This window comes from Aquila chrysaetos, chromosome 1 (genome assembly GCF_900496995.4).
Source record: "Aquila chrysaetos chrysaetos chromosome 1, bAquChr1.4, whole genome shotgun sequence".
NCBI lineage: Eukaryota > Metazoa > Chordata > Aves > Accipitriformes > Accipitridae > Aquila > Aquila chrysaetos.
In genome coordinates this window covers 26,794,487-26,821,488 of record NC_044004.1, presented here as the reverse complement: position 1 = coordinate 26,821,488, position 27,002 = coordinate 26,794,487, and the positions used below count along the sequence as shown (strand labels likewise).

Sequence of the window (27,002 nt, the reverse complement as noted above, 5' to 3'; positions counted from 1 at the left end):
CTTACAGAGGCCTGTCATTGTTATCTGGGTCAGCTGAACTGTGTGCACATATGCTCTCCTTTCATTGTACCTGGAAGCTAGAGGTATTTTTCCAGGGAAGTTTTGGGCCATTTATGGTGTGGAGCGACTGGAACTGCACAGGGATTTTGGGTGTGTCTGTGCACTCTAAGTAACTCGTTATCAGTGACACATTAACTCCATGTTAGGAGTATGGAGCAGTTCAGGTATCAAGTTGTTGGATTACTTGGGTGAACAGCAGGAACATCAGCTTGATCAAAACAAATAGAAAAGCTAAAATATGCTGCGAATGGAGGAAAAGGAAGCGAGTTGTTTTAAAGAACCTAGTACTTTCAGAAACATTTAGAGCAAAAGCCATCCGAAGTCCTGCCTCCTTATTCCCTTGCTCTTCTGAGCATTTTGCTCTAGAGCTGGCTGCATTTCTTTCAGTAGCAGGCCCCGTGGATTACAGTGCTACCTACCAGCATGGCAGAACCTCAGGGTGGCCAGGATGGCAGTTGGGCCACTCACTATTTTCTTAAATGCATGTACAGTGTTTTCTCTTATGGAGATCTCTTTGTTTCTGTGGTTCCTTTCCTGTGGAAAGGAAGTATCATAGATTGGTGGGGTTTTTCCCCATCGCCTCTTGTGTCAAAAGCAAGTACCCTTGCATAGGAGTATCACACTGCAGTATTTTGTGGAACAGGAGGTTGGCTTGTGAGTGTACGAACAGAAAGGGAATGTTCTGTTCCCCCCCCACCTTGCGTATGTGTATGATGGTGAATTACTAAAGACACTTTATTGACATGCGCGTCTTCCAGTTAGAGAAGGAAACTGTGTTCATGAAGACTGGAGCAAAGGCTGAAAACAGGGAGACCCTGTCTGGGCTGTTTTGTTGTTGCTGATTGTGACCTTTTTACTGCTGTGATTCTGGGAGACCCAGCAGCCATCTGAGCAGGGTTAAAGCTGCTCTACATGGACGGAGCAAGACAGTGTTAACTTTCATGGACCTGCCCAGACAGTGTACCATAGCTGAACAGTGTGCTATTTCTGGTAGGTGCATGCAGTGGGTGATTTGCCTTATCTGTTAATGGGAAGGGTGCTAATGCTCTGGGGATTCCTGTCGTTCTTGTGATTGAAGTTGGTCTGGGCTTTCACAAAACAGAGCCTTGATGTTTATAACAAAAAAACCAAGGTGTGAGGTGCTAATGTGGCGTCACCTTCCACTGTGCAGTAGCTCTCCAAACTACTTCTCTTGGTTGTTGTCCTTGGGACTGTTGTTGCTGAAGTAGGATAAGTATATTAGCTGTCTAGAAGCAACTGCTTGCTTCGCTGTGGAGTGGCTGCTGGCTTATGTGTTTTTGGATCAAAATCTGGTTAGGCATTTGGGTATATCTCTTTCTTTTTTTAAAGCTTCTGGATGCCTTTTTCAGTTCATCTCCCTGCTACTGCTAAGCTCCAGCAGGGACAGCCTGGGTCTAGTCATCAGGTATGGGATGAATAGAGATGTTCCTATCGTGGCATGTTTCTTGAGGATGCTGTAGCCAAGGTCAGTGAGACAGGCTGGAAATCACTTAGACAAAAAGGAATTAGCTGGATATAATGACCATCCCTCCCGAGAGGCGTTTGTCTAAGCATATATAAAAGTGCTTGTGGACTGATGTTTGCTATTGCTTCAAAACCTTAGTCAGCATGCAGCATGGTGAGTGCATGGGAGGTGCATTTTTAAGCTAGCATAACCAAGCAGAGAAATAGGTTGAGTGCAGGAGGATGCCTCAGAGTAACTTCTCTGGAGAGAATGCAGTAAAATGTGCCACCTAAATGGTGAGTTGTTGCGGTTCTTTCAGATATGACTTAACATGTCCAAGTGCAGAGGGAGGAAATATTTGAGAGCTTTGCAGTGTGCTTTTCAGAAGTTAGTAGTAGATATTTCAGCAAAGCTCATGCTAGGAAGTTTCTAAGGGAAGATTTGCTGTGAAGAGCATTCAAGGAGGCTTGGTTTGGAGGTGCAGAGGTGAACATGCTGCAGTTTCATTGGCAAGGAGCATGCCGCTTGCTGACGTGTCTCGTGGTGGGCACTTGTGATTTCTCCCTGTTTAAACTGGTTAGTTGCATTGGATTGGCGGGGAGGAAGTTGAAGTACTCCATTTTCCTTCAGTGATGTTGAAATTAATTGGATTTATGACATTGGGGCGGAATAATAAAAGCCACAGGTAGAAAACGTATTCCAGTTTTGCTGTATCTAACAAGCTCTTATTTTTCAAATTTATTACACTGTGTAATGTTATGCTTTACTAGTCTGAAGTAAGCATTGTAGCAAAACTGAGTGCTCATTCACTGGCTTCCACATCCCACTGAAGCTCAGTGCTTTGCAAGTGCTTTCTGTTCCACAGAACTTCTGTTTTCTGTATTTTTTTTTTTTGGACTATTGCCTAGTGTTGCCATTTCATGCTCTTGCCCTAAAGTGGTGTGTTAAAACAGGTTGCCTTTGTCCGTGCTCAGGTGCTGCCGTTTTGAGGGGGGGAGTTGGTGGGAGGGAGCGGGTGGCTGGTGCTTACAGGCCCCTGGAGGAACCAGGCAAAATGGTGCCCATTCATGGGGCCCTAGTAGTAAAGTTATACCTTCCCCAGTGTTTCCCCGCTGTTTTACTTTGGCTCTGCCAATTGCCCAAGCTTCCAAGAGCTCCTGTCTCTTGGTGCTCAAGGATATTTTGAGTAGTTGAAGGTGGAGTGCCTCCGCCATCTTCCCTGCGGTCTCCGAGCAGCAATGAGGGCATGGAGGTACTGAGCTGTGGGGCTGCTGGGGAAGTCCTGCTTGTCCCATTGCAAGCGTTGCCAAATCCAGGTTGACCCTGTGCTGATCGAGCTTTGGTGGTAGCAGCCTTGTGTCCTGCGGTAAATAGGTTCAGCAAAAGGTGACATTTGAGACCAAGCTGTCCTCAGCCGTGACTCTAGGTAGGCACAGCGCGGTTGTCTTGGCTGTCTTCTGGTGCATCTGGCTTTTGGGCAGTGGGAAGGGGAATGTGGCAATGGAGGGCTCTTGCTACGCTGCATTCAGTGATTGCTTTCCTCTAGGTATTTTTGGGCTGTCTTGCTACTAAACCCCCAGTAGTCTTGCTGGAGTGCGGTAGTTCTTGAGGTCCTGTGCAGTTTCACTTGGGAATTGTGGATGTATGATAAAACTCGCAGCAGACGGCGGAAGGATTTCCTCTCTTGTTGATAAAAATAGTCTTTGGCTAAGGAGGAATCGCATTTCCCAGAAACTTAACTTGATGCACTGGGCAAAAATTGGCCTGCTGGGAAGCGCTTGCTGCAGACTTGCTCATGAGCTCCCAGAGGGTAGGTGTGTGGTACCGTCTCTGACAGTTGAAATGCTGAGAAGAGAGTAGCTGGACGTGGAACGAGGGAAGGGAATATTCCATAGAAATCAGTTGTTGTTGGCTGTGGATTCATTTCTGAGAGTTTTGGAAATTAGTCTTGGATATTTGGAGCTAAAGACTAACTGGTGTCTGGGGCTGGTGTCCTCATCAGAAATGAAGACTAGCAAAAGGAGAGAAGTGAGTACCTGAGATTACATACATTTCTGATGTTAAAAAGTACATATTTTGTACACTGCGAGAGAGGTAGATTTTTGTTCTGCTTTGCAGTTCTCCCTTGAAAAAAAATAATTACACTTTCTTTGAGCTCTGATTATTTATTTGCAAAACAGAGCAATTATGTTGTCCTCTCTGATGTTTTATTATCCCAAAATTAGTCCAGAGGCACGTATGTAGGAGGACTTGATGGAAAAACCTATTAACAGGCAGAGTGCGTGAGGGAGCTGGCGCTGCTCATGCTGGCCTTGTAGCATTTACAGCAAGCAGAAGTTGTGGTGGGACCAGCCCAGCTATAGGCTGTTCGGGAGGTGTAGGGTGACTGTATACTGCGGGATGCTGTCTGACACTCTTTTCAAATTAATTGGTAGGGTTTAATAACAGACAATGCTTCCTCCTGCGGTAACAGTACCATACCCCTGCAGCAGGTACTGATTTTCACAATGTATGCGGTCTCTGATTCCTTACGGGTCAGAGGGAGAACAAAGTTGTCCCTGTTTCCTGAGCGCAGGTTGTATTTTGACAGGTAAGATGACATAACAGCAGAAGTACAATTTTGACAAGTTTTGGGTGCTGGGTAATGCATACCAGACTGGTTTTGTTACTAAGTCACATTAAACAGGGTAATTTAAATGAATGCATTGTTGCTGTGTCAGAGAAGAACTCCCATCTCAAGTTAATCAGTAAAGACTCGGCTCTATTTAAGTCAGTAACATGCTTGCTTATCACTTCTTCCTACTTAAAAAAGGGTTGTAGTGATTCTGCTGTTTTGGACCATGGGGAACGAAAGCATTCAAAATATGAGCTGCAGTCCTCTTACTTACCGGTTACCATAGAAATCTAAATAAAGAATGCTCTGCAAATAGTGTAAATATAGCACTTAACTTTCAGAGCTCTCACTTTCTTAAAAAGACATGCCATTGTTCAGATTTCTGTAGTAACTGATCACTAAGGGCTACTGCACACATTCTGAATAAAATTGCTGTAAAAGTGTTGTAGTTACACTATTTGCAAAGTATTCTCAGTATCAGAGAACTTTTTCATTACTGATTTTTAACATCAATTTATTGTTGAGACTGGCCGTGGTAAATGAGACCAGAAAAAGCTGCTTTGCATTCTTTCTAAAAGCTACAAAATGCTCACTATTTTATGGATTATGAATAAGACACCTACAGAACTGTTCCTATAATTCCGGCAGGAGATGCGACTCAGTGACGTGCACAGCAGCCGGCTTAAAGCTGCAGCTAGAAACTCAGGAAGCAACAAGATGTCTTGTCTGGAAATGTGCCCCTCTTCTGGGGACCACTCAGACTGTCCCCTGGTCCAGCTTTCAACTTGTTGCATGGCCGAAGAATGGGGAATGGAGGCAAGCCGGCTTTTGGGTGTCTTTGGCCTCTGCAAATGGCATGGTCTGACTTAGGGCAAGTTGGTTTGTGACCTAATATCCTTTTAGGAGCTGAGAGTTGTTTCAGAGTAAAGCTGCTCCAGGTTTCCCCTGCTGTCCTTAGGAACACATACTCTACATGTCTTATCTGGTGGGGCCTGATGGTATTTTCACCACTTTTCATTGTTTTCAAAATAAATATTAAGATTTTTTTTTTTCGAAAGCAGTCACTGTGGTTTCATCAGTTTTCATCTGTTTCCAGTCATCTCATATAATGTAAATCACTTTCACATTCCATTGATTTTTATTTATTTATTTTTTAATTTATTTTTTTTCCTAGGGCTGTCTGGCTGGTAGTAGTAACCTCATTGCAGAAAGAGAGCTAAGCATGTAAGAATTTTAAATGAGTTTCCATCTGGTGTTGTTTTTGGCTTGGTAACAGGAATAAAAATGTTTTGCATTTTTACAAAGCAGAGGATTTTTTTTTTTCTCCTGATGATTAAAAACTGAATCTAAAAGGCAAAATGGAAATTTACAGATTTCCAGAGCCAGGTCACTGAGCTGTGCCCTTACATCAGCACGCAGCTGAGGGAAACCAAAAAGCATCTGCTCTATGTGATATATGGGCAAACTGGGGATTTTTATGGGCAAATCTGAGCTGGTATGGTTTCCCAACAGCTCTCTAAGCAATGTAGCTGTACTCCTGAGATGCTGTGCTCTTGGAAGTTTCTAAGTTAGCTCTACTGGTCATCTGTAATTAACCCAAATACAGTTCCCACACCTACATCATGTTCATGTGTTGGACTGGATAATTCTGTGCAGTACTTCTTTGGGTGTTGGCATTCTAATAGCTACTTAACATCTTGGTGCAGGTTCGGTGAAAACCAGGCAGCAATTCCGGATGGGGAGTCTAATGCCACTTTCTTGAATTTTTTTTTTTTTTTTTTTTTTTTTTCCTTACTGTTCCCACTTCTCACCTTGCCCAGGCCAGTCTGGCTGGGTGAGGTGGTTGGCACTTCTTATCTGGGGAGTGCTGAGGCTTTTGCAGATGTTGTCGATTTTGCTGTATTTGTTCAGAAAATGCAGGCACCTTTTAAATGAATGGGATGATGTTGCATGAGGACAGTGTTGGGAGGTCTGCTTTTCTTTCTCAGTGACTGTGTCGTCAATTCAGTGAGGTTGGTGCTGCTCTGTTGCTGTCCTTCAGCTCTGCACTGTGCATGCTGCAGAAATGGCCATGGAGGGTGCTTCACCTTTGTGTCACTCTGGTCTGGTCTGACCAATGTGCCTAGATTGAGGTGCCTTTGTAGAGAAATCAGATACCTTCCCGTGGAGGATTGGTGCCTGAATGTACCTCTGAAAGTGAGGAGAAATAATACAGGCATTGTTCACCATGGCTGAGAGAATTTCTTTTTGAAGTCAAAAGGATCTGGGGGACATATTTATTATTTAATGGTCATTTGATAATGTTTCAAGTCTGTTTTCTTGATGTCCTGCCAAAGGGGAAATAGTTGTTTCAGTAGCAATTTTACAAAAATTTTGTGTTAAGAAACTGATTGAACTCAAAGTGATTTTTTTAATGGATCTGCAATTTTGCCTTTTTTTTCCCATGTGCTGCTTTCTAAGAAGCCCACTCAGCAAATCTAGCAACTATTGTATCAGTTGATGATTAGCTGTGTTTTTAGACGCTTGCAAAAATAGTAGATGGTGGAATTTTAGCTAAGTTTTTCTTGCCTTAGATTTGTGCTAATATGGTGTTGCATTTCTTTTCCTCCACTAACTCATCAAAATTGAAAGCACTTCTCACTAAGGCGTAATATGATAAAGAAAAGTTGAATTTGGATACAGCACTGCCATGTAATTATAGTCTAGTGCACCAATATAAATGTAGCTTGAAATCCACTTAATTGCATTTGAAACAATTTCAGCTGCAAACTAATCGTATGCTTTTTTGGACTTCTGGTTTATACATGGCATTTGACTGCTTGTAGCTATTGGCTCTTTTTCTGTCCTCACAATAAAAGAGTTTCTCATTTAATATTTAATTAATTTATTATTTATTTTTCAGTTTCCTCAACTATTACCAAAATTCAAACATTCTTAGGTTAAGGGCTCTTCCATGTTCCCCTCTTCAAAGGAACAGAGATTCACAAAACAGCACAGAATTGCTGAAGGTTAGAAAATAAAGGTGAAAATTTTTAAAGTCCTCAGCTTCCAACTTCAATGAGAGCAGGGAGGTCAATGCACGATCTACATGCACTACTCATGAGCCATGTCCAGTGTCGTGGTTTAACCCCAGCCAGCAACTAAGCACCATGCAGCTGCTCACTCACTTCCCCCCCACCCAGTGGGATGGGGGAGAGAATCGGAGAAAAAAAAGTAAAACTTGTGGATTGAGATAAGAACAGTTTAATAGAACAGAAAGGAAGAAACTAATAATCATAATAATAAAATAACAATAATAATAATAATAATAATAATAGGATTGGTATATACAAGTGATGCACAATGAAATTGCTCACCACCTGCTGACTGATGCCCAGTTAGTCCCCAAGCGGCGATCCCCCCAGCCTCACTCCCCCCTGTTTATATACTAGACGTGACGTCACATGGTATGGAATACCCCTTTGGCCACTTTGGGTCAGCTGCCCTGGCTGTATCCTGTGCCAACTTCTTGTGCCCCTCCAGCCTTCTTGCTGGCTGGGCATGAGAAGCTGAAAAATCCTTGACTTAGTCTAAACACTACTGAGCAGCAACTGAAAACATCAGTGTGTTATCAACATTCTTCTCATACTGAATCCAAGGTATAACACTATACCAGCTACTAGGAAGAAATTAACTCTATCCCAGCCAAAACCAGGACATCCAGGTACACAGGACATAACTTAGCATGGTGGTGAATGAGGAGATAGAGTTACGCTGCTTTCAGAGAAACAATACTGCTTTTTTCTGTATTTGCTCATTTTTAAATTACATAACTTGGAGTGTCAAATGAAATCACCAAAGTTTGCAGCCCTGTGGTTTTAAGAACTGCATGTAGGTGTGTAAGCCGTTCAGTTTCGAGTGCTGCAGAAATAAGAGCTTCAACTGAATTTCTTCAGTTACAATTGAAACTGAGAGAGGATGAGTGTATATGGGTACAGAAGGCTTTCTGGGAGAGGAGTTCTCACAGACTGAAGAGCATCCTTTTAGTGAAGTGGCTCTGAGTAGAATGAAAATTAATATTACAGCTAAGCCAGTAAGTTACTGCTGGAAGAGGCTATCCTTATTCCTTTTTTTTTTTTTTTTTTTTTGGTGGTGTTTTTTTTCCACATGTTGCATGATGTGGCCCTGCCCCCTTGTTTCAGCTAGCTCTGGGTTTGGTGGGGTTTTTTTGTTTGGTTTTTTTTTTTTTTTTTTTTTTTTTAATCAGTCACTGGAAGTTAAATACACTGTCTGGGTTTGTCCTACTCCCTCTGCCCCCCTGCATGTTCTGCTGGGTTAATTCCCTGTGTAGGCTCCCTGCCCAATTAAATGGGTGCCAGAACAGCCACAGGAGGATCAGGAGGTGTGAGAAACCTTGCCTTAGCCCCGACATAGTCTGGGAGGCTCAGGGTGTGCTGAGCCCACCAGGTAAGTGGGAACCTCACTGAACAGAAGCACTCTGAAAATCCAAATTAAAGCATTTTTTATGAAAGGGGAGAAGGACCCATTGCAGAGTAGCCAAACTTTCATAGTTCTGTTGTTTCACTGGGCACAGCAGTGTTGGATTTTGGATGCGTTGGGTTTTATTTTTCCAGAAACATCTGAAGTTTCTTGGGATAGGGAAGAGATCATCTGTCAGGGCTCTTGCAAACTGGATTTACCCAGGCTGAAGACAGACATTGAAATGCAGTGGGTATTCATCTCCATTCAGCGCTTCATAGTAGGTAAAAATGCAGCTTTTTTACTCTTGAATCCTTAGTATCTTGCAGTGTATTGCTGTTGCTGCTGTTTCTGGTCTGTGCTCCTGATTGGCTGGTAAACCTGCTGCTTATTTTATGCTTGTGTTGTGGGTGTGAATTCCCAGAAGTATTAGTCCTTTGGGTCTCCTTTCAGGTGTGATGAGGAGGAGGCTGACCTGTGTTGCGTGCTCACAAGAAATAGTACTGTGAGAAATTGCTCCTTGCCTGTACAGAACCTGGCTTTTCCTCCAGCAGCAGAGTGGTTACTGAACCTTTTTTACTCACCCTGTTTTTCTTCCTCTGACAAAGTAAATATACACTAATTATCCTGTTGATTAGATGGTGCAATTTCTTGTTCATTTTAAATTGCAGCCATTCTGTGCCACTGCCAGCTTAAGGACCTTTGACACCGGGTTGGCCTTGAGTTTTGCAGACATCAGATACACACTATACTGTAGTAATCTGTCAGAAAAGGAAGTGCTGCAAAACGTGAATGGACTTTGAGAATAAATGTTTTTAATACTTCTCTAGTGTAAGCATCAGCAGTATAAAGCTTTTGTGCTGTGTAAGACTGCTGCAGCTGGTATCAGGTTTAAATCAGTCATTGTGTTTGACAGCTATTCTGACAGCTGGTACTCGCAGTTGGTTACGCTGCAGCAGCAGCATCTCTAGGGAGAGCTAAGATGTGCATGAGTTCAGGTCTCTCCCTTTCACCATGAAAGATTTATCCTTTCATGGAACTTTGCATCAGTGTTAGATGCTTTAGAAAAGCCTGTATAAGTAGGTGCATTTTGATAATGTTATTTAGTTGTTGTAGGTGTTGTCCTGTAAGGATCTGGTTATATCCTGTAAGACACTGAGCATCATTTCCTGTAATTGCTATGGGAAAATTGTGATTCATGGCGCCTTAACAATTGATCAGTCTTGAGCTCTTTATACTATTTCTTGACCTAAAACAAGAAGTTCACTTAATTTGCTGCATGTTTGCTCACAACTCAACCTTAGTGTAGTAAAATGAGTGAGGATTAAAACTACCCTCTTTTGAGACATCTTGCTGTTGGAAGTTGCTTCTGTGGATTGCAGTGTTGATCACTAGAGAGCTGGTGCAGTAGTTAATTGAAAGAGTAGCTCTGTTAAGAAAGCGATAGCTCCTTACACACTCCAGTCATTGCCTTGGACATATACATTATCGTGTAGTTTGTAAATTGTTCAGTCTCACGTTTATTGTTGTTCACAGTTGTGTTCCACCAAACAGAGCAACTGAGTGGATTGCTTTAGAAGAAATGCTATTGGGTCAGGACCATTTATAGACCCTTGGGTTTTCTATGAGTTAAGATTAATCTTAACATTAGCTTTGTGCTTCACTCAAATGTGGCTGTTTATTACCGGTTTATTCTTATCTCTCAGAATGTTTAACTGATACAGTAGATTTGTTTTGTTATTAGCTAGCATAAATTGCTGCTTCATTTATCACTTAATCTTTATATAGCTGCTTTTTTTGTTTGTTTGTTTGCTTGTTATTTTTGTTTTGTTATAAAGTGCCTAACCTTTATCTGAAATGAAGGAAACTGTAAGAGCACAAAATAAAAGAATAGCTTAGGTTTACTGATGATAATGTGTACTTGGATATTATCTTTCATCAGTGGCTCTGGAGATGTTTTGCAGACTTTCAGCAAGCCCCTCCTGTCCTGGAAATTAGGAGTTAAGAATATCCGAAGATGTGTGATTCTAGGCAGCGAGCTGCATTACAACAGTAGGTGACAGCAGGCTCTTCACTCATCTTGCCTGCCTCGTGTGGGCAGGTTTGGCTCAATTCCTGAAGATCCATCTTATCTTGCAGGGGCTTTGGTGTAAGAACGGTTAGCCTGAGTCTCCTCTGACTGTTGAGATATTCTTATTTGTGAGTAATAGGTGACTTTGGTTTTGTGTGGCTCTTATGTCTCGTTTACTGGTTTACCACTTTCTTGTACCTTGCTATGGTTCTCTCGTTTGGAAATGGTGGAGAGGAGAACTCTTCTGACTCCATGTTTTGTGCACAGGATATACCTCAATGGAGGGTCTCTAAGCAGTGTCAAAATGAGTTACTAACACACTTGTAAAGGATGTTACAGGTTCTCTCTTCCAGGTTAACACACCTGTCAAGAAGCCACAGGTACTACTTGTGGTGGTTGTGGTTTTTAGTAGGTTTTTAAACCATCCTATAGTGAGCTTAAGCAATTTGTACAAGGCCCCTCTCACTGCTAGTAGTAAAATAAAATCCTTGATCTTCCATTCTCTGAGCTGTTACTCTGTGTTTCGCCTCAGCTATGATTTTTCATTAGCTTAGTATTTAAAGAAGTCTCGTAAGTGACACTGTTTCAACTGATAAATAAATAAATAAAAAAATAGAGATGCCTGTAAGTATTAGGTAAGTTGTAGCTAACTAATAGGAATACGCCTCACATGGCTTAACGGTTGCAGGTATTTACCTTTTACAGTACTTGAGAGGGTGATTCAGTCTAAGGAAGTCTGAAGTGTATTGGCATTCCAGGTGTGCTCTCTTACTGTGCAAAAAAGGAAACTATCCTTGCTAAACTGCATCTCTGAAGAAGAGATGGAGGCTTGAGAAACAAGTTTTAAGTGCAAAAGAAGAATCTGGTCTTTTAGCACTATCAGGTCAAATAAAATCAGTTGTTTAAAGTCTCTGTAGTATCTGTCCTTTTTCCAGCTGTAATCACTGTTCTTATGTTTCATTACTTCCAGTAATCACCATCGCTTTTTTCTTTTTGCATAAAACTTGACTGCCACCTTTACTCTGAACAAGGCCCTGTTGTAGCTATATACAGGTGAATAAGCTACATTCTTTGTCATGGGGAAGGTCTGCAGTAAAAAGGTGTGTGTAGGTGATTTCTTTAGTTTCTAGCTGTTATTTTATTTAGTAAAATTTAGAAAAAGCTTTGCTTGTGTAATAGACAAATTGAGAGAAAAGTGTTTTCAACAGTTATTTTTAAAGGAATTGCATTTGTAAATATGCAAAGGAAGTACAGTATTTTAAACTTTTATGGTACCTTGTATCTTCATCAGGCAAAGATAGGCTTGGTCTAAGTTGGGTTAAATTATACTGTTGGTTGTGTTTCGTGCATCAGAAAATTGATGTTAATTTCAAAGCAACAGTTGTACTTTTTAAATGAAAAATGGTAAACAACAGAATTTTTAGTCACTATTTAAAACCAAACCTTTCTTCTTCACAGCTGGATAGAAAACACAGCATATGTTTGGAAAGGGCATCTGCTACCCTGTGTATTTGTATTTGCAGGCAGATGCCCTCTGTTTCGTTGTGATGTGTAGGTTAAACTCCAAGAACAAAGTTTTGAAGTAGTTGTTTAGACTATCCATGGTATAAACACAGTTTGGCTGGTAACTTGTTGACTGGCACTGGAGTTCAGAAAGGGCAGGGGAAGGCAAGCGTGGCGCTGGCTGCAGCCTGGGCTGCAGGGGGAGGCCTGGCAGCACCTCGGCCTAACGGGCCTCTGTGACTGCACTGGGTTTGTGTGGCAAGGTTTTGGTAGCCGGGGGGGCTACAGGGGTGGCTTCTGTGAGAAGCTGCTAGAAGCTTCCCCTGTGTCCGATGGAGCCGATGCCAGCCAGCTCCAAGATGGACCCGCCGCCGGCCAAGGTCGAGTCCATCAGCGATGGTGGTAGTGCCTCTGGGATAACAGATTTAAGAAGGGGGAAAAAAAACCCTGTGCAAATGCAGCCGGAGAGAAGAGTGAGAGTATGTGAGAGAAACCACTCTGCAGACCCCCAGGTCAGTGAAGCAGCAGGGGGAGGAGGTGCTCCAGGCACCGGAGCAGAGATTCCCCTGCAGCCCGTGGTGAAGACCATGGTGAGGCAGGCTGTCCCCCTGCAGCCCATGGAGGTCCACGGTGGAGCCCGTGGAGGACCCCACGCCAGAGCAGGCGGATGCCCGAAGGAGGCTGTGACCCTGTGGGAAGCCCGCACTGGAGCAGGCTCCTGGGCAGGACCTATGGACCCGTGGAGAGAGGAGCCCATGCTGGAGCAGGTTTTCTGGCAGGACTTGTGACCCCACGGGGGACCCACGCTGGAGCAGTCTCTGCCTGAAGGACTGCACCCCGTGGAAGGGACCCATGCTGGAGCAGTTCGTGGACTTACGCTGGAGAAGTTCATGGAGGACTGTCTCGCCTGGGAGGGACCCCATGCTGGAGCAGGGAAAGAGAGTGAGGAGGAAAGAGCGGCAGAGACAACGTGTGATGAACTGACCACAACCCCCATTCCTGGTCCCCCTGTGCCACTTGAGGGGAGGAGGTAGAGAAATTGGGAGTAAAGTTGAGCCTGGGAAGAAGGGGGGGGTGTGTGTGTGTGTTTTTAAGATTTGGTTTTATTTCTCATTACCCTACTCTGATTTGATTGTCAATAAATTAAACTAATTTCCCCAAGTTGAGTCTGTTTTGCCCGTGACAGTAATTGCTGAGTGATCTCCCTGTCCTTCTTTCAACCCGTGAGCCTTTTGTTATGTTTTCTCTCCCCTGTCCAGTTGAGGAGGGGAGTGATAGAGTGGCTTCGGTAGGCACCTGGCATCCAGCCAGGGTTGACCCACCCCAGTGACCTGGCTTTGGAAGAGAAGTGCTGATTTGAAGGAAAAGAGGATTGCCATCTTGAAAAGGTATCCTTCAGAAGTCTTTTTGTCCATTTTAATGTCAGCATTGATCTCTCCCAAAATTAGTGAAGTGAGGAGATGGTTTGGCTTCATTTTTTTACCTGATAGCCTCTCTTTTTTTGAGAAGCATAAGCGATTACAAATAAGCCATCAGAACATACATGGCAGAACTGAAATTACTTAAAAGTATTCTTTACCAAGAGGGAAGTGGACATGACCCTGGCAAGGAAATGCTGTCCCCGGTCTGAGAGCGTTGGTGTCTGTTGCACCTGAGACAGGGGAATTGTGCCAGATGACTCGAGTAACACTTAGTTCCTCTCTTGGGGTCTGTTTTATTTAAGCCGTCATAATAGAAGTCTTTGCTTGGCTTATACAAAGCATAGTCACTTCCTTTCCTGGCTGTCAGGAATCACAGAATTAGCCCAGTTACGGATTTTTGGGGGCATTACAGGATTTTTGAAAGTCGTTTTGTGAAAAAGGTGGCACCTGCTTGTGGGTTTTAAGTGTTCTCTTCTTCCTTATCACTGGTTTCTTATCCAGAAAGTGGAAAGAGAAGCTGCTGGTGCTTTTTGGTCTGTCAGCCCTCTGGAAGTGCCTCTTCGGGTTGTATGTTTAATCTTCATTAGGTGTGAGGTAACTACCCCATTCTCAGCCAATGCAGTGCCATAGTCAACTTACTCTTGCCATAACTTAGCTACACCATGCTGTTAGGTTTGAAAGCTCTGTTTTTGCTGACTGTACCAGCCACATTAGGATTGTGTTAAATTTAAACGTAAATCTTCATGTGCCTGTATGATGATCAACAAAGAAGGATGTAGTTCGTAATCTAGTGGTCTGCTGCCAGTTAATGACCTCTGCAGTGTACGTTTTGCATGCAGGTATCCCTCATTGGGACTTTATCTGCTAGAGTAGTATTTCATTGAGTATGGTGAGCTTTTAAAAGTATTATGCGTTTTCAGCTGGTTTGATACAGTGATCTTGCAAGAATATGAGCAGCAAAGCCTGTCTGTTAGGAATACTTGCTCAATGGCAGTAACTGGGTTTTTTAATAATCCTCTGTGTTAAGGTTTAAACATACGGCAGTATGCCTGTGCTATACTAATGATGGATTTTTTTTTTTTTTTTTTTTGGTAACTAGAAATAGATCTTTTTCTTTCTTTTAGCAGACTATCTTTAGGTGAGTTCACAAGCTGTTTGTTAGAAGTACAGACAGAAAGAGGATTAATTAGAAAGATGATCAGTAATAAATACCCAGGACATCAGGTGGCAGATGATGACTGGCACAAATGCACTGGGAATTTTAAGACATACTCTCAAATCGGGTTTTAAACACATATCTGTCTTGGCATATTATAAGGAAGGTATGTGGTGGTTTTTTAAAAAAATTACTTATTTAATGCATTGATTTCTCAAAAAAATTTGATTTGATAAAGACCTGGCCAAATATATAGGTAACTGCAAAGGAGTATAAAAAACCCACTGGTTTTGATTTTGGAAACAGGGTGCAGAAACCTAGCCCCACTGATTTCGCTGGGAACAGGTTTTGTCTGCTAATTACTGCTGGGAGCAAGGTTTTCCCCTCACTTACACCAAAGCATTCTCCATTGATTTAAGACCTGATGCTTAAATTACTGTGACTGAAAGTACCTTTGCTTGTGGCCCTGTCTTCCTTAGGAAGAGATGCAGAATGCTTCCCTGGTTTCTGTTACGTTTTCTAAACTTCAGCTGCCTTTGAACTATTGTGTTGGTGCTTTCTTAACCTTTATCCTTATTTTTACTCTAACAGTATTACAACTATTGCATAAACTGTTAAAGTTGCAGGAGCACTGGCATCTCTTAGTCACGTAAATATTTCTCTGACCAGGTATCCCGTGTATAGGGACTTCCGTGATGTTTCTCTAAGTGAAACCCCGTTGCTGCTTGTTGTGCTCTACCTCCTGCATCTGCTGAGACTCCCAGGGCTTCTGGGTATTGTGCAGCCTGGCTGATGTTTCTGACAAAAGGCATCTCTTTAAAAATGCTTGTTACTATGGGCAGTGTATGCCAGATACTTCTAGATCCTTTGCAGGGGGTTGGGGACGACACATGACACTTTTTCTTGACTGATGTTGGGGTCACCCTTCCCTTCCTTTCCCAGGTGGCAAGGAGTGAGCAGGGCTGTCCCTATGTTAGCTACTTCATCCTCCTTCTGGGCCTTCAGAGAAGGAGGAGGACCTATTTGTCTGTGCTGAAATTAGATCAGGCTCCCATCTGAAATTTATATGAACCCATGTGTGGATTTCTGTAAGCTTCAGATATGATCTCAATGAGATTTCTTTTTTTTTTTCTTTCTTTTTTTTTCTTTTTTTTTCTCTTCCCCCTCCTATTTTTAAACAACACTGAAAACCTGGAGTGGGCAAGATAAAGAGTCGAGCACTGGTGAGGTTATGTGTGTCATCTGAGTCATTAGTGCTGATGGTGCTCCTGGCCTGTTGCATGTGCCAGATGTGACATCTTTCAATGAAGTTTAAAGGCGTGGTGAAAGATTATGGGCACAGTTTTGCATCACTTTGGACTGCTCCAAAATTACCGTTTTAAAAGCTGTTGCCAACAGCAACTATTAAAGGGTGTCTGTCCATCTTCAAGCTATTACAACATGTCTTTTCCTCTTCCCTGACACCCTTGTGGCCTCCCATCCAAGCTGATCAAATTGAGGACCCAGCTGAAAACTAACCCTTCAAAGAAGATGCATCCATGTGACAGTGTCGCTGTGATGAGGTGCCTGAGCCAGTCTAAAGGCCAACTGCTGCTGAAAGGGACAGTTGGCTTAAATCAGCATAGATGTAAAACTGTACTGTTACATAAAGCATTTCATTCTGCTGGGTGTGGAACAGCAACTGGGACTTCTAGTTTCTGCAGCTGAATGTCCCTGGAATGATTCCTTAAGCTGAGGTGAGCATTGCCTGTTCGTACTCAGAGTTTAACCTGTTGAGTCCAGGACTCTATATGCCATTTAAGTTCTGCCTGCGTGAATTTAAAGACAGTTTGAGCTCTTGTTTATGCAGATTTTGAGTTTATACTGTGCTTAATAGCAATACTAAATTCCACTGTTGCTTTTGACTATGGGAATAAGTTGATTTTAAATTGAAGACTCCGCCTTGACTGGCCTCGCAGGCATCTAAAATGTGTGCTTGTGTCCATCCACATGCATACTTACACATATGTATATACGCGTGCACACTCTCACATGTCTAATGAAGTCTTGGAGCCACTGGTTCTCCCCCAGTGGCTCTAAGCACAGCCAGCTTCCTGGGTGGGTAAACTGGAAACAATGGGAATTCTTCTTGGCTTCTGTGGACTTCAGCTGAGGCTGTAGATGCTCACTTCTGATACTGCTTTCTAGCAACTTCTGTCACCATTTAGGTTTTGAAGGGTCTGGTAGAGAGTTCTCATGTTTTGACTTTCAGGTGGTCCCACTTTAGCAGTCTGTTTTCAACCTTGGTGTGACTTGGTGGTGATTTTGTTTCTAGAGCAGTAACTCAGCACTTGTACTCTGACAGGTTCCAAGACCTCTTGGAGGTGGCATGTGTGAGGAAAAACACTTGTAAGCTCCAAAAGAGTTTCGAATTTTATTTTTCAGTTGTGGCACAGACCTCAATCTAGGTTCAGTGAGATAAGTGGCTAAATTCCCATTGATTTACTGGAGGCTTTCTTGAGACTTCTCCATCAGTACTTCAGTTCAATTTGTTCTATTACATGCTTCGCTTGTTGTTGTAGAGCACCTTCTTTTTAATTTTTAATTTCATAATACTTTGCATCTTTTGTCACAGTTTAGCCAGATAAAATCAATACACAGACAGCTCCAGAACTTTCCTGTCCAAGCCATCACTCTTGTGCTTCTAGTCATTATCAGTAGTCATTTAAGAAGCTATCAAACCTCACTGTCTCTGTTGAAGAGGTTAAATTTTTTTTTTTCTGTATTGATTAACTTAACTGTTTTGAGTAAATTTGACCACCTGTGGCTACTGCTGACCCTAGATTCCTGCAGTACATCCAAGCAAAATGCTGAACATAGCTGGCATTCTTGGTACAGCATGAGTGGGTGTGTTGGGAATTCGGGGGTGGTAGGACGAAGCACTGCAGTGTATATCCAGGGCAATCTTTTATTTGCAGGGAAAAAAAAAAGTCTTATTCCATGTTAAATTCAATTGGGAGCACAGCGTTGAGAGATGAGATCCCTCTCACTGTGGTTATGTATGATGCATTTGGCTCTGGGGCCTGCAACATAGGAAGGACATGGACCTGTTGGAGCGAGTCCAGAGGAGGGCCACAAAAATGATAGAGGTCTGGAGCACCTCTCCTATGAAGACAGGCTGAGAGAGTTGGGGTTGTTCAGCCTGGAGAAGAGAAGGCTCCAGGGAGACCTTATTAGAGCCTTTCAGTACTTAAAGGGGGCTCCTAAGAAGGATAGGGACAGACTTTTTAGTAGGGCCTGTAGTGATAGGACAAGGGGTAACAGTTTTAAACTGAAAGAAGGTAGATTTAGATTGGATATAAGGAAGAAGTTTTTTGTCATGAGGGTGATGAGACACTGGAACAGGTTGCCCAGAGAAGTTGTGGATGCCCCATCCCTGGAATTGTTCAAGTTCAGGTTGGATAGGTCTTTGAGCAACGTGGTCCAGTGAAAGATGTCCCTACCCATGGCAGGGGGGTTGGAACTAGATGATCTTTAAGGTCCCTTCCAACCCAAACCATTCCATGATTCTATGATGACCCTCAGTTTCTTGCTGGTGTGGATGGTTCTGCATGAATTGGAAAAAATTCAGTGTACTGGGGGAAAAAAATTCGATGTAATTCTCTGGAATTGAGGCCTTAGTTAAAACAAGGGGATGGTAGGAGGTTTTAATTCATAGCCAAAAATGATAGGGAAATAAGTGAGCTAGGGTGAGGGAACGTTACTAGGGTGAATTTTGTTGCTTCCTTTTGGAGCATCTGGTAATAGCTGCTATCAGGTCTGTTCTGAGATGTTATTTCCTGTGTTTTAATGAAAGTGCTTGTAGCAACGTGCAGGGTATTTTACTGAAGACTCGGCAATATTGCAGCAACATATTAATTTCTGTAGTTTGACTTTTTGGTATTGACATGAAGTGTAAATACAACCATTTGGCAGTGCAGTTAAGTATGTGTGATGTCCTGTAGGAAAATTTCCTTCCAACTCAAGAGGAAATTCATTTAGAGAATTTTTTATTTGATACAGACATAGCTGCCTCTCATGTGTATATGTATGAGCTTATTTAAGAAAAACCAACACTTGCTAATAAAAATCTAGGTCTTAAAACCTTAGGAATGGAGAACTTAGAACCTAAATGAGCATATTTTGGGCATAGCAATATAGTTATTAATTAATCTGCAGCCTTATTGTTGTTATTTTGTTAAAGAAGACACTTTTAAAGTGATTGTCTTTTGAAAGAGCTTCCTAATCAAGCAGCTTCATTTATATTTTAAAATAAATCAAATAAATAAAAATCTTGGATTTATTTATTTAATGAATAATTACCACATCAGACTTGTGAGCATATATTGTACTTCTTGGCTGTGTAATCATACATGAGCAGAAGTTATTACTAAGAAATGTTTGTTGGTGGGTTTTTTTGTTTGTTTTGGTTTTTTTTTTTTTTTTTTTTTTTTTTTTTTTTAACAGAGTAGAAATGCTGAGTGCAGTCCTACAGCATGTAGTTCTTTGGATGTCATGGTTTGTCTGCAATTGTTGGAAAGGGTTTTTCAAATTAATTAAAAATATGCTTGTGTGTTGCAGGATACAATATGGCTAGATTTAGGGGAATAAACTTTTAAAGCTTATAGGATGGTTAAGGAAAGGTTTGCATAAGTTAAGGCAAAGATGTAGTCAACACTGGTCTGAAGTCAGAGGTCATACTAAGAACAATGGGAAGTCATTGGTCCGTGCAGAAAGCAAGTGTATGATACAAGAGTAACATATCTGGCATATAAGTACCAAATTTGTTGTCATCCCATAGCCATCTTTGGAGTCTGCTCTTTAGGTGGTGGTTCTTCTGACCTTTGTGTAGCTAACGATTTTGTATCTTCTATCGTCCTAATTTCTCTTCTGTGGAAAGCATATTTTTTTTCCCCGTTGTTGCTAGAATAGTTAATCATCATTTTCTCAGGAGAAGCTGCAGGATCTCTTTTACCGGTGGCCTCAAGTTCGTGGTTTTGTTTTTGTTTTTTAAAAGATACTAAAAGAATATGGGTTAGGTAAGAGGTTTTAGCCTCATAGCAGATCTTATGACACAGTAGGAAGATGTATGCTTGGTTTTTGAAGATGATCAGAAAATTAATCTCATTCTTTTCATCATGTTATTGCTCCATTAATAGATCTCCCTATCAGAGGTAGAGAATTGAGAAAATACTGTGTAGCACTTGAACTGCAGTTTTAAGTAAAAAAAATTCATCTAAATATCTTTCTCTCTGCGAGAATTGTGAGACCACAGCTGCCTTATTTTTCATCCGCTTTACTTCCTTAAGAGATCAACCCTAGATGGTGGGTCAGCTAGCCAGCAAAGATGATTAATAAGGGAATAAGCTAAATAAGGATTTTTTTTTTCTATTAGCTGCTGGCTATTCTGAGTAAGAAATACTCCAAATACTCGCTGACCCTGTTTTGTTAAAAAGAAAAAACAAACAACAAGAACCCCCCCCCCAACCCTAACAGTTGTTATATTTGAGGTGATAGAGATGGGACAGGTCTGATAGTTACTTCTAGCAGTGGTTCTGCCTTAAATTCTACCAAGCACATACATAATGATCTATTCCAAACCTTTCATAGGCTTGCGTAAGATCTTTTAGTGTGGGGAAAAAAATGTGATGTAATATTTTTTTAACTTTATTCTCCCCTTCCCCCCACTCCCTGCACCAGAATGACAGAGGCTTGTAGGGTAGCGGAGATGATCTCTTTTTACAGCTAAGCACCTATTGTGCAAAAAGTTTTGAATATGTTGTCCTGGTGTGCAGAATCAGTATGATTTCTGTTAGTACACATTGCCTAAGTTAAAGGTTCTTCGTTGTCTTTTAGCTGTCTTTGAAGCCAAAATTATGAGGTCTTGTAACAGCGTCATTAAAATTGATTATGACTAAAACTGGAGACTCGAGCCTTTTATTCTTCCTTATTTAGCGCACTCATTTTAAGCATGCAGCCTGAGAGCTTGCCTGAGCTTTAATGAATGCAGTTTGGTCTCCTGCTGGACAAATTTTCCTATATAGATTTTCTTGTATATGTGAAAATAATGTAAAAGAAATAGTATGAAACAATGCAGATGCGAGACAAAGACACCCTTCTAATGGCGTACTAAATCTGCAGCATGAGTGGATGCCCAGGCTAATGCAAAAGCTGCGTGAAGGCCAGCAGTGCTGGCAGAGCGGTTGGCTAAGCAGGATGCTGAAAGGCAGAGTGCCAGAGAAGCCAAGCTGGCATTGCCGAGTGCCTTGTCCCACGGTGCCGTAAGCTCTGTGCCTTGCCCTGGAATGATGGGTATCAAGGATGCTCTAAGATGGAGCACCCTGTTGTGTGCAGCATAAGCTGGAAAGTACTGGAGAATATCAGGAAGGGTTGGGAAGAATTATACAGTGATAATAGTATTCAGAATAGGAATGAATAACTGAAGTCAGTTACTGGGAGAGTTTGTACTTAGAGCACAGATGATAATGCCTGTTTAAAGAGGACCTGACTCGCAAATTCAGATTTCACTTCAATTTTGCAGTGCACTTTTAATAACATGCCTTCATTCAGGCAGGGTTACAAGCTAAGGCTGAGTGTGGCTCCATTTTAATTTATCCTGGTTTAGCTAATGCTTTGTGAAATTATTGTCTTAATGGTGGGAAAGTACATCTCTTGGGAAACGTGAACAAAGGACTACGTTGTTGGGAAAACTGTCTCTGGTTTGTGGAGTTCTTGAGTTGAGCAGATGATGTAATATTTTAACATCATCTTGTGAGAGGGTGTATTGCATTTTTGTTTGTGTCCCTATTTTTTCTGCAACGACTTATCCTGTTTTGCTGGGTTTGACCTGTTAATGTATGTGCAGAACAGGAGGTGGAGAGAGAATAACTAAAGAGCATGCTTGTGCCCTGGAGGAGGAAGGATGACTTAAGCTAAAATGCTGCCTCCATATCCCATGGGTATGATATGTGGTAGAGTGACTGGATCTCCTGCATTATTCATTGCTGCTGGCTTCTGCTGTGATGTGGGTGTTTATCACATGAATAGTTGTGCTGTGGGTTGCTGCAGAAAAGGTGTGTGTGACCTGAATACTCATCACCCACAGGTCTTTCCCTAAGTGACAGATAAAACCTGGTCTCAAGTATGGTACGTCTGCTAAGAAGTTGAATTGTTTGGAGATGTTTTTCTCTCAGACAGAGATGAGAGGAGCATCTTTAGTTGCTTCTAACCCTCATGGTTGATCTCTGTCACATGTATCAGCATGAATTTCCGGGCTTTCAATTCCTTCCTTAAAATTTGATGCCTGTGTAAAAGTAAGTTTTATTCTTAACATGTATTTGGAAAATTGTTCGGCTAGCTAAGTTGTACCCCATTGTGCTAAGAATAAGATTTTTTTGAGACAAATTCTAGGCTGCTTTGTTTTCAAATATTGATTCAAGTTTCTTTCTTTCCACTTTTTATTATTATTATTATTATTATTATTATTATTATTATTATTTTTAACTCAGCTGCTTGAGTGTTTTCAAAGTACGCTTATTTTGCTGCTGAAGTGCTAACAGCAAATTGTGCATTGGGCTTTTGTGAGCTCTAAAGCTTGGGTCAGGAGGGATGAGCAAACAGAAAATATGGCTTGATTGCCATCCACTGGGGGGAAAACATGCTGCAGTGGTACGTGGACTGTGCTTGAAGAGTTGCTGTTGAGCGATATGTATCCCTATGTAGATCGTGCTGTGCTTTTGGCATGGTAACTCAGAAACTGTCAGCCTCAGCCCAGATGTTTGCTCAGACAGTTTTGTAATAGCAGCTACTTGTCTGGATCTTGTGGCGAGTCATGATAGCAGTGATGCTGAAAGCTGGAGAGAAGGGGTGGGCTTAGGGACAGAAAGGGGGGACGCGACGCTTAGTTGTGCTGCTTGGGGATGCTCAGCACACTGCAAACCACCTGCCCCGGAGCGTGGGAGCTGTGTTCAGGATGTTTCTATGCTCTCCTCTTCTTCCATTGGCTTTTGCATGTTGGATGTATGTGTGCTGAGACCTAGCACCAGAACAGCATTTGTCTTTCTGGAACAGCTCCTTGCCCTGGCTAGCTGGGTCACCCTTAGGAAGCTGAATTATTAACCAGTGGAAATACCAACTCCCTCAGGCTGTAAGGGTAGGATATTTCCATAAATGTGTAACTATAGAAGCAGAACATGAATCGAAGCGGGTTTTTTGGGGTGCACAATCTGACAGGACCAGGTGAGCTGGAGCCAGTGCTGTGCAGTGGGAGATGCCAGCCTCTCTGAGGCTAAAGATGAATTTGCTTTAGTGTCAACCCAGTGCTTTTCTTGCTTCTGCCTTGGTGTCTGTGCAGCACAGCTCAGCAAGTGGTAAGACTTGAGAAAAGCAGTAAGTCACACAGCCAGAGGACCAAAGTAACACCCTTGTGTTCGGGAGCTGTCACTGGCAATGGAGGTCTGTGTAAATTATTTGAGGGCAATGGTGGGGAGTATTTGCTAAAATGAAAATACAGATTTGGTCCAGACTGGCATGAAAGGAAAGTTTCTTAGCTCTTCCCCTCCTGCCTCTCTCCCCCCTGCCCGAACCCCCTTCTGTGCAAAACTTTAAAAGGAAAAACCAAAAAAGCACCTTCCAATATCCATTTTGGACATTTGAAATAAAAAGAATCACTAAAGTGAAGGGGACAGACTTGGGTATCATTCATAAATATCAAGACTTTCCCCCCTTACAGTCTTTTCTGTAGTGACCCCATGGTCAGCATGTGTTGTGGGGAGGCAGAAGACCCATGCCTGCGTTCCTTGTTGGCCCAGGAAGACCTGACCCATCTTCTGCCCTTTCCAGGAAGGTGTCCAGAATATGCTTTTTAACCTGGAAGGGGAAGAATGGGACTCCTCCTGCAAATAATGGATAATCAAATCTCTTCAGTTTTGTAGGACTTCTCAGAGTTCATAAATAAAGCAGTGCCATGTGCATTTCAGTGTTTTAGCCACTAATTGTGAAATAAATGCTTCTTCCTGATCTTCAAAAAATTGTGCTTCAGAAATTGAGAAGGTAAAATACCATCTAAGTGATGCTATTTTCCTTTTGGCCCTCTGGGGTAGTAAGTGAATTCACGTGTAAGATGCTTCCTTCTGTGGATTTGGCAAAAATTGCTGTCAAAGAAGGTAGGATGCAGACAAAGAAAGGTAGATACTAAAAGCATCAGGGAATTCTTGAGGTGGTGACAGCAGCCTTCTCCTCCACCCCATTTTTAATGAGTCTTTTACCCTTCATTATGTTATGAGAGTCCTCCAGGTCTCTCAAGTTGAAATTCAACTTGTTAATACACTTAGCAGGTTTGGTTTTTTGGTTGTGGGTTTTTTTTTAAGAAGAGCATAATTTGTTGGCTTGTTTTTTCTTTTAAACTGTTTCCAGACTAAGGCCCCTAGAAACCTCAGAACAAAACTCAGCTCTTCCTTCTCTCCTCCTTTTGGAAACAAACCCCAGCAGCCTGGGTTATCGGCGCAATTGCATGAGGCTCACCAGGAGGCTGGCTGATGGACTGGAGTTAGAAACTGGTAATGTGCTTTCTAGAAGGGAAGAGAAAAATTTGTCCCTAAAATAGTTGACCATGCTGTACTTATTCATTATTGATGTTATGCTGGACGACTTCTTTTTTCTATTTTTAAATTGGAGGAAGAGGTGGAAATCTTAATGGAGGGCTGGGTGGGATCCTGTGATTCCTGTTTAAAAGACAATTTAAGGCAGAGTCCCCAGTCTGATAATATAAATGCAGCATGCCTGCATGTATGTGTGTGCCTAGAGAAAACTGCAGTATGAAAACTGTCACCAGTTTCGTACTGGTATCAGTTCACTCATCTCTGTGTGATGAGTACTGTACATATGTAATATCCTCAACCTCATACATAAGTTCATAACTGTGCTTCCATTCTAAAAGTGCAAGAATTCAGAAATCTGTAGTTATTTTTCCCAGAGCAACTGGATCCCTGCCGACTTGGACGTTACTGATTTTACACCCTTCCATGCTGCCCAACATGGGCAGGTTTGCAGGCTGTTAGCAATATATAGTCATTACTATAAAGGATACAGGAGGAGTGCTCCAGAGTGATGTAATCCTTAAAATTTGTATTCCCTGATGCAGATAGGTGAGTTTATTTTCCTACAAAACAAGCTTTCGAAGTGAAGAAGTAGAAGACTATCTGTTGTTGTCCTTGGAGAGATGTGCCACCCCCAAGCCCAGGCTGACTGCTCTCTGCTGGGGCCATTTGAGAAGCAGTTTCTAGTGGTGGAAGGGGGGAGAGTTGGTCAATATTTTTATTTTTTTGTGTCACTTTTTAGATTAAGTGGATTTAAATCTCAGTAGTTCAGTTTAAGCCAACAGAAGCATCTGAGAACCTCGCTGGTGCAGGTTTTTTTCTAATTTAAGGGCAAGAACAAAAATGCAATGCCGTTGCTGAGGAACACACCATTTATATAGTGTGTGCTTCAGGAAAGGAGAGTTACTGAAGTATAAAACCTATTTTGGTACTGAATGACTCCAGTTGAAATTTGGCTATTGGAAACCTGCCTCTTTTGTATTTAACCTAAACTTTAAAGTTCCTTACCAAGAGCAAGGAGGTTGGAAAGGGGAGCAATCAAACCTGCTAACCTTCTTAGCTCTTGGCAGGAAGCCACCAGGCACAAGCACGGGCTGCAGTGGAGCAAGAGGAAAAAAATCTGCAGTGGTTCCTAGCTTGGTAAATTCCTGCTAAACCTCAAGACAGTAGCTTTGGTCTGAGTTTAGACATTACAAATCTGTGGGGAGTCTCTATTGGGTAGATGTCTTTGTCTATTTTGAGAGCTCTACAAAAGGAAGTTTTTTTCTAGCATCTCAACAGGGGCAATAACTCCCAAATTTTTTCCTTGCTGGCTGGTGTTTTCTGTTTGGTTTTATTATTTCTAACTGAAATTCTGTGATGTGCCCAAGATCAGGTTGCACGCTGGCACCTGTGAGATCGCTCGTTTCTGAGGCTAGCTGAGGACTGGATCGCAGGTCTGTGTCCCATGGAAATCCAAATACCTGGGAATATCTAATCCCACTTTAGGAATAGGTAGCTATCACCCCATCTTTGCAAAAGTAGTAAATAGGGACGATTTAATTTTTTAAAGTCGCACCTAGTATTACCTCAACCAGCCAGTTTTTTATTTCATTAATTGTAACGGTATGTTCCTACTTTGTCATCTGTGGGTGTAAACATTTGCTAATTCATTTTCTAAGAAGGGTATCAGTGCCTGCATGCTATTTGCCTTCCAATTTACTGCTTTTAATAAAGTCCTAAATGAATTATTCTAGCTTGCATAGGTCTGGGAGACTGAGCTTGGTGCACCGTTGGCTGGCTGAGCTTTTCTTTGAAATATTAAGATTTATAAACAGGAAGAAAAAAAAAGTTCCTCTCTTCATCCCCGAGTTGTTTTCAAGTCTGCCAATTTTCAAGGCAGGCAACATGGTAAAAATATGGGTGGAGAGGCAGACATGTTCTGCAGGATGCAGAGAAAGGGAAGGACAGTCAGGGCAGGGGAGAGATTCTCAATTGGGAAATAGAAAATGTTGGGTGTGCGGTAGCACAGTTTCCGAAATGTATGTCATCAGTGTTAATATCCCTTTGGATATGAGGTCAAATGTCTCTTGTTGAAACTTTGTTTTACAATTTCCTATCTGCTGTTTTGTTGGAGAGCTTGGTCATTCCTACCTTGGAGACCTGTATTTTGTATTTCAGGCTTTCCTGTGATCTCAGAACTGGCAGCTGACCCCATCTTAGTTTGAATAAAAAAATTGGTCTTGTTTCAGGTGTAAAATGCTTTTTGAGCATTGCCTGTTTTTTATTTTCTTCACTGAATTAACTACTGTTTCTGTTGCAGTTACGCTAGGCTTGGTTTAGAGCAAATTAGGTTTCATATATAGGATGAAGAGGGTTAATTATAAAAATGGCCATGTCAGCACAGACAGATGGATCGGTTTGTGTGTCTCAGGAAGAAACTCCTTAAAATTACTTGGAAAAAAGCTAGCATGTATGCCCAGTCTGTGGAGAAGTTTGGGGTCTCAACACTTAACCCAGAAAGTTTTGTTTATATAAAACCTGTGAATCTCAAACAGAAGGAAATTGCTAGTTTCTTGGCTTTACTGGTATGAAGGTGTTAAGGTGTGTTTTCTTTCTCTCCCTCTTCTTTTTTCTTTCTGGAATAGTGAAATCTGATTG

The 27,002-nt window shown here is 41.9% G+C and overlaps 1 protein-coding gene across 1 annotated transcript in view; it reads left to right on the top strand.

The window, feature by feature from the left end:
* Positions 1-8,798: 8,798 nt before the first annotated feature.
* The window catches only part of APBB2 (amyloid beta precursor protein binding family B member 2), a 156,502-nt gene continuing 138,298 nt past the window's right edge, over positions 8,799-27,002 (top strand). Inside the window, exon 1 of the mRNA XM_030035115.1 lies at positions 8,799-8,881. The gene's annotated coding sequence lies outside the window, so the exon portion shown is untranslated. The remainder of the gene's footprint in view (positions 8,882-27,002) is intronic.